The sequence below is a fragment of the Sminthopsis crassicaudata genome, chromosome 5 (assembly GCF_048593235.1).
Source record: "Sminthopsis crassicaudata isolate SCR6 chromosome 5, ASM4859323v1, whole genome shotgun sequence".
Lineage (NCBI taxonomy): Eukaryota > Metazoa > Chordata > Mammalia > Dasyuromorphia > Dasyuridae > Sminthopsis > Sminthopsis crassicaudata.
The window spans coordinates 307,881,828-307,889,183 of record NC_133621.1 but is presented as its reverse complement, the minus strand read 5'-3'; the positions used below and the strand labels follow the sequence as shown (position 1 = coordinate 307,889,183).

Sequence of the window (7,356 nt, the reverse complement as noted above, 5' to 3'; positions counted from 1 at the left end):
GACGTTGAATGATTTAAGAAAAGTAAATCAACAATGGAAACTATGGGAACTCTTCAGTATGGACTTCCATCTCCTACTCAGTTGCCTAGGGAATGGCCTCTTTGGGTTATAGACATTAAGACTTGTTTCTATTCTATCCCTCTAGATAAAGAGGATATAAAAAAGATTTGCCTTTTCAATGCCCAGTGTTAACTTAGCTGAGCCTTATAAAAGATATGAATGGACAAATGACAAAGAGTCATTTAAAAACCCTTAGAAAATCAGTCTTTTTGCTACAAAAGAGGCACCCACAGCAGTCCTTCATCAGGCAGACAGTGCGATAAAGTGGGTGAACTTCCCAGCACAACCAGAACAAAGCCTTACTCCTTACCCAGTGCTTGTCTTTAGAATTTTGTTAAAGGCTTTTAAGTGAGCAGTACAATTATCTGGGATAAGACCTAACTAGATATACACCTTTCATACAAATGCACCAATGACAAATGCTGTGAAACCATCCCAGAGTGGCCAATTTTATTGGCCACAGCTCCAAATTTTACACACGGGTTTCCATTAAAGATAATCTGGCTATTCCCTAATTGGCGATAGATTCTTGAAGAAAATGGGGAGTGTTATGTAGTATATGTTTATCAGAATCAAATGTTTACCCAGCAACATATTTGAGGAATATAACTGACTTAGCTTTCCTAATTTTATTTCTCTCTTTCTTTAATGGTATGACTTGACATATTCGACTTCCATACAAATTTGGAGTGGTACATAGTATATAATGTGTTGATCAGAATCTAATTTTTGCCGAACTCTTTTTTCAGTTTTTCAGCAATTATTGTTAAATGATGCATTTTTTCTAATTATTTCATATGATATTCTATATCTGTACATCTTTACAGATGCATCCAAACATATCATTTGTTCTGTATACTCTACTGACAATTTTAAATCAGGAGTCAGAACTTCCTTTCAGAAGTCCACTCAGCAGACTGAATTGTATGCAATCCTTCTAGCTCTCACTTATTATCCAGGAGATATAAATATACTATCTGATTCCGCTTATCTAGTAGGTGTGGTGCAAAGAATTGCCACAGCCAAATAAAATTTGTAGCCTCTAATATATATCAGCTCTCTAAGGAACTTGAAGAGCAAGTGAGAAAGCATCTAGGTAAGATTTATATCTTGCATATCCACTCTCTTACTGGACTTCCAGGTCGTATTTTTGATGGTAATTCAAAAGCAGATAACATTCTAAGCATGTTAGCCAAGACTCTTCTAATTCAGCCAGCCCAAGAATTTCATTCTATATATCATCAGATTGCTCAAGATTTATGTTTACAATTTGGGATAACCAAAGAGGAAGCTAGGAGCATGGTAAAAGACTTCCTTTCCTCGCTCCTACATTCCCTCCAGCAATAGAACAAAGAAGCAAGAACAAAAGTTTCAACAAAGGGAACACAGTTCACTCCCAGGATGCTAGGAGCCCCAGTGCCTGGTGCTGCTGCCTCCTCTTCCTTCTCTTCCTCTACCACCACCACCATAATCACCTCCTTCTCTTGTTACCACCACCATAAACTCCTCCAATCCCTCATCCTTCTTTTCTTCTTCCACCTCCACCCCAACAACCTCCTCCTCCTCCTCCTTTTCCATGATCACCATTACCTCCCCTACTTCTCCTTTTCCTCCTCTTCCTCCTCCACCACCACCTCCTCCTCCTTCTCTTCCTCCTCCTCCAATACTACTTCCACCTCCACCTCCACCTCCTCCGACTCCTCAACCTCCACCTCCTCCACCTCCTCCATCCTCCTCCTCCAGTTCCTCCTTCTCCTCTTCCTCTGCCACCTTCTCCTCTTCCACCTCCACCTCCTCCTCCTCCTCCTATTCCTCCTCCTCCTCTTCCACCTTCTCTTCTTCTTCCTCCTCTCTTCTTCCATCTCCTCCTCCTCATTTTCCCCACCTCCACATCGTCCTCCTCTGCGACGTTCTCTTCTTCCATCTTCTCCTCTTCTACCTCCTCGACCTTCCCCACCTTCTCTTTTTATTCCACTTTCTCTTCTTCCTACTCCTCTATGTCCTCCTCCTCTTCCTCGTCCTACTCCTCCTCTGCCACCTTCTTTTCTTCTTCTTCCTACTCCTCCTAGTCTATCTTCACCTCCTCCTCCTCCTCCCCATCCTCCTCCTCTTTCACCTCCACATCCACCTCCTCCTCCTCTTCTTCCACCTTCTCTTCTTCTTCTTCTTCTTCTTCCTCCTCCTCCTCCTGTTCTTTCATCTTCTCCTCTTCCACCTCCACCTCCTCCTCCCCATCCTCCTCCTCTTTCACCTCCACCTCCTCCTCCTCTTCCTCTTCTTCCATCTTCTCTTCTTCCACCTCCACCTCTACCTTCCCCACCTCCTCTTTTTCTTCCACCTTCCCTTCTTCCTCCTCCTCCTCTACCTCCACCTCCTCCACCTCCTTCTCCTCCTCCGCCACCTTCTATTCTTCTTCCTACTCCTAGTCTCCCTCCAACTCCTCCACCTACACTTTCTCCTCCACCTCCTCCTCCTGCTCTTCCTCCTCCTCCTCTTCCATCTTGTCCTCCTCATCTTTATCCACCTCCACCTCCTCCTCCTCTTCCACATTTTCTTCTTCCACCTCCTCCAACACCAACACCACCATCGCCATCACTATTACTTGCTCCACCTCCTCCCCCTCTTTTTCCACCTTCTCTTCTTCCTTCTCCTCCTCTTCTCCTCTTCCTCCTCCTTCACCACTACCAGTACCACTACTACCACCACCACCACCTCCACCTCCACCTCCTTCTCCTCCTCCGCCACCTTCTATTCTTCTTCCTACTCCTAGTCTCCCTCCAACTCCTCCACCTACACTTTCTCCTCCACCTCCTCCTCCTGCTCTTCCTCTTCCATCTTCTCCTCATCTTTATCCACCTCCACCTCCTCCTCCTCTTCCACATTTTCTTCTTCCACCTCCTCCAATACCACCACCACCATCGCCATCACTATTACTTGCTCCACCTCCTCCTCCTCTTTTTCCACCTTCTCTTCTTCCTTCTCCTTCTCCTCCAGCACCACCACCATCACCTCCACCACCTCCTCCTCATCTTCTTCCACCAATTCCTCCTCCTCCTCCTCCTGTTCTTCCATCTTCTCTTCTTCCACCACTTACTCCTCCTCCTCCTTTTCCTCCTCTTTTTGCTCCTCCTCCTCCTCTACCACCTTCTGTTCTTCTTACTATTCCTCCTAGTCTACCTCCACCTCCTCCTGCTCTTCCTCTTCCACCTTCTCTTCTTCTTCTTCCTCTTCCTGTTCTTCCATCTTCTCCTCTTCCACCTCCACCTCCTCCTCCTCCTCTTCTTCTTCTTCTTCTTCTTCTTCTTCTTCTTCTTCTTCTTCTTCTTCTTCTTCTTCTTCTTCTTCTTCTTCTTCTTCTTCTTCTTCTTCCTCTTCCTCTTCCTCTTCCTCTTCCTCTTCCTCTTCCTCTTCCTCTTCCTCCTCCTTTTCCTCTTCCTCCTCCTGCTCCTCCTCCTCTTCCACCTTCTCTTCTTCTTCCTCTTCCTGTTCTTCCATCTCCTCCTCCTCCTCCTCCTCCTCTTCTTCTTCTAATTCTTCTTCTTCTAATTCTAATTCTTCTTTTTCTAATTCTAATTCTTCTTCTAATTCTAATTCTTCTTCTTCTTCTTCTAATTCTTCTTCCTCTTCTAATTCTTCTTCTCTTCTTCTTCTTCTTCTTCTTCTTCTTCTTCTTCTTCTTCTTCTTCTTCTTCTTCTTCTTCTTCTTCCTCTTCCTCTTCCTCTTCCTCCTCCTCTTCCTCTTCCTCTTCCTCTTCCTCTTCCTCTTCCTCCTGCTCCTCCTCTTCCACCTTCTCTTCTTCTTCCTCTTCCTGTTCTTCCATCTCCTCCTCCTCCTCCTCCTCCTCCTCTTCTTCTTCTAATTCTTCTAATTCTAATTCTTCTTCTTCTAATTCTAATTCTTCTTCTTCTTCTAATTCTAATTCTAAATCTTCTTCTAATTCTAATTCTAATTCTTCTTCTAATTCTAATTCTAATTCTTCTTCTAATTCTTCTTCTTCTTCTTCTTCTCCTCCTCCTCCTCCTCCCTCCTCCCTCCTCCCTCCTCCTCCCTCCTGTTTCTCCTCCTCTTCCACCTTTTCTTCTTCTTCTTCCTCCTCCTCCTCCTCCCCCTCTTCTCTTCTTCCTCCTCCCTCACCACCACCACCACTACCACCACCACCAGCACCCTCACCCCCCAATCACCACCTTCTCCTCCACCACCCCCATCATGGATGATGCTCGTTCTATGGGCGGGAGGGGGTGTTCCCGATGCTGGGGTCCCAAGCTCCCCCAGCCTGGATGGGACTGTAGCTGCCAGAGGAGTCTGAGTCGTAGGTGGGCGTCTGGGAGCTGGAGCTGGGGGGAGTGTCCGAGGCGGCAGGCCAGAGTGGGGGGCGCCCGGAGCCCAGTGGGACGAGTCTCTGGGGATGCACGGAAATGGTCTGACAGGTGGAGTGCAGCTCCACGCGGGCCAAGTTTTCCCTCACGTCCTTCACGCGCCCGATGTAGCCCTTGTAGGCCCCCTGGCAGATGCGCACCGACTGGCCCACGAGGCCCCTGTGTGGGGGAGGCCCACGGCGACCCCCACGGCCCCAGGAGCCCCGACCCCGCCAGCCCCTGTCCGGCCCCCGGGCGGCCGCTGTCTCCAAGGCCGGGCGCCCCCGGCCCGCGGGGCCAGGCTGTCTGGGACTGGCGGGGGGAGGGCTCGGGCCGGCAGCCGGGCCCCCTGCCGGGAATCCGCGGCCCCGGCTGGACCGGACCGCGCCGGCCAGCAGGAGGTGGCGGCACTTGCAGGCGAACAGGCCCCCGTGCTCCAGGAGCGTCCTGGAGCGGAGGAAGGCGATTCCCCGAAAGAGGTGGAGGACCGTGGCCTCGAGCCCCGAGCGCGGGCCCTCCACCACCGTGACCGAGTCCCGGACGCGCACGCTGTGGTGCTGGGCGTCCAGGGCCACGGCCATGCGGGTGTCCCTCCTGGCGGTGACGGCTTGGCGGCTCATGGTGACCACCCGGTCGTGCATGTCCAGGACCCGCAGAGCGCAGGCGTCCAGGCCCACGATGACGCCCACCGTGCTGGGGCTCAGCTGCACCAGCTCCCCCCAGCGGTGCCGGCCCCACACGTCCTCCGGGGCCGCCGTGTCCGGGCACAGCCGCAGGTCCCCGGGGAGCACGTGGAGCTCCTCGCGGCCCAGGTCGGACAGGAGCAGGACAAAGTCGGGCTCCACTCTGAGGACGAAGCCGGTGGTGCCCCGGTAGCGGCCCGCCAGCACCTGGACGTGCTCCCCTTCCTCGAAGTGCTTGCTCAGCTCCCCGGCGGCCAGCTGCAGCGGCTCCCGGAGCAGCTCGTGCTCGGGCATGATGGTGACCCGGGAGCCGCTCACGCCCAGCACCCGGCCCCGCAGCTGGATGAGCTCGCCCGCGCTCACCCGCACCCTGTCTCCGGCCCCGAAGCGGCGCTCCGCCGCCCCGTCTTCGTCGTCCACGCGCAGCTCGAGCTCCTGCAGGGCTTCGGGGCGCTCCTGGAAGGGCTGCAGCTCGGACAGCGCCGGCCTGACGCCCTCCCACACCAGGGCCGAAGGGGGGAAGGTCTTGAAGAGGAAGCCCTCGGGGCTGTAGCGGTCCCCCCGGAAGAGGAGGAAGTCTCCGTCCCTGCCCAGCTTTCCTCCCAGGGCTCGGATCTTCTGGGCGTCCAGGAGCTTCGGGGGCGGCCTGGGGCGCCTCTTCCTCTTGCCCGAGCCGGGGGTCGGGGCCCCGCGGGCCGGGAGCAGGCTGTAGTCGAGGCGAGGGATCATCTTGAGGAAGACCGAGGCGTTGCCGGGCTCGGAGCGGGTCACCTGAGCGAGGTCATCCTTGTAGAGGCCCGCCCTGACGCGCACCCAGCTCCCGGGCTGCAGGCTGGGGGCCTGGCGGCGCAGCACCCTCAGCACGTCGGGCATCTCCTCCAGGGGCACCGGCTTCGGGGCCCGGGAGCCCTGGCGCAGGCTGGCCACGCCCCGGATGGCGTCCAGTACGTGGCCGAGCTTGTGGGCCTCCACATAGACGTAGCCCTTGAGGTAGTGGGGAGCCACCACGGACTGGATCTGCAGGGGGCTGGCGCTGCCGCGGGAGGCCGCGAACTTGCGCAGGAGCGTCAGGGCCGCGGCCTTTTCCTGCCCGGACTTGCACTTGACCATCCACAGCCTGGGCTCCCGCAGGCCCGGGAGCAGCCGCTGCTGGCAGATGGGGTCGGGCGGCTGCCGCGGGGCTCCGCGCCCGGCCTCCCTGCACGCAGGCCTGGCGTATTTCTGCAGGAAATACTGGGCCAGCTCCTCCTCCCGCTCAGCCCTCCAGGCGTTCTGGAGGCGCCGCGCCCCGGAGCAGTCCTCCTGGGGGGTGGCTTCAGGGCTGCCGGGGCCGGGGAGCCCCGCTCTGGCCGCGAGGTCCTCCGCGCCCACCTCCCACTCGGCTTCCTCCTCCTCCTCTTCTCCTTCGTCATCGTCCTCCTCAGCCTCATCTAAAATGAAGCCCTGGTGTCTGGGCTTCTTCCTGGGCCGCTCTTCCTCTTCCTCGTCTTCTTCCTCCTCCTCGTCTTCTTCCTCCTCTTCGTCTTCTTCCTCCTCCTCCTCCTCCTCCTCCGCCTCCTCCCCCTCCTCTTCCTCTTCCTCGTTTTCCTTTCCGTTCTCCTCTTTCTCCCTGGGTTCATTTCTTCCCCCTGATTCTACTTCGGACTCCGACTGGGACCCAGAGTCTGTTTCGGCCCGGGACTCTGACTCCCTCGAGGACTCGGACCAGGAACCGGGTGTCCTGAGCTCTGACTGCTCTGACTCCCAGACTGTCCCAGCCCTGGCTGCCTGTCTCGCCTGGCCTTGGCCACGGCTCCCGCCCTCTGCCTGCTTCTGGACGCTGTTTCGCCGTCCCTTTTTTCGGGGCCCTTGCGGGTGCCCCCCGGAGACATCTTCAAGTGAGACTGTCTGGCCTTCATCTCCTAATCGCTGCTGCTGCTGCTGCTGCTGCTCTTGCTGCTGCTGCTGCTGCTGCTGCTGCTGCTGCTCTTGCTGCTGCTGCTGCTGCTCTTGCTGCCGCTGCTCTTGCTGCTGCTGCTGCTGCTGCTGCTGCTGCTGCTGCTGCCTCTGCTGCTGCCTCTACTGCTCCTGCTGCTGCCGCACCAGGAGAGCTCCAGCAAGAATGAGTGAGCCTCAGTGGCTCACCAGCTCCTTATAGATACTCCCATGAGGCACCTGCGATGTCAGGGAATCCACATCTTCAGAGAAGGGTCATACCACCTGCAGGGGGGCAGCAGGATGGATTCATTCTGAAAGGATGGGCCAGTCCTTTGTCCCC

At 55.2% G+C, this 7,356-nt stretch overlaps 1 pseudogene; it reads right to left on the bottom strand.

Annotated features, from left to right (window-relative positions):
* Positions 1–4,283: 4,283 nt before the first annotated feature.
* On the bottom strand, positions 4,284–6,997 carry LOC141544021 (transcription elongation factor SPT5 pseudogene; annotated as a pseudogene).
* Positions 6,998–7,356: the final 359 nt, after the last annotated feature.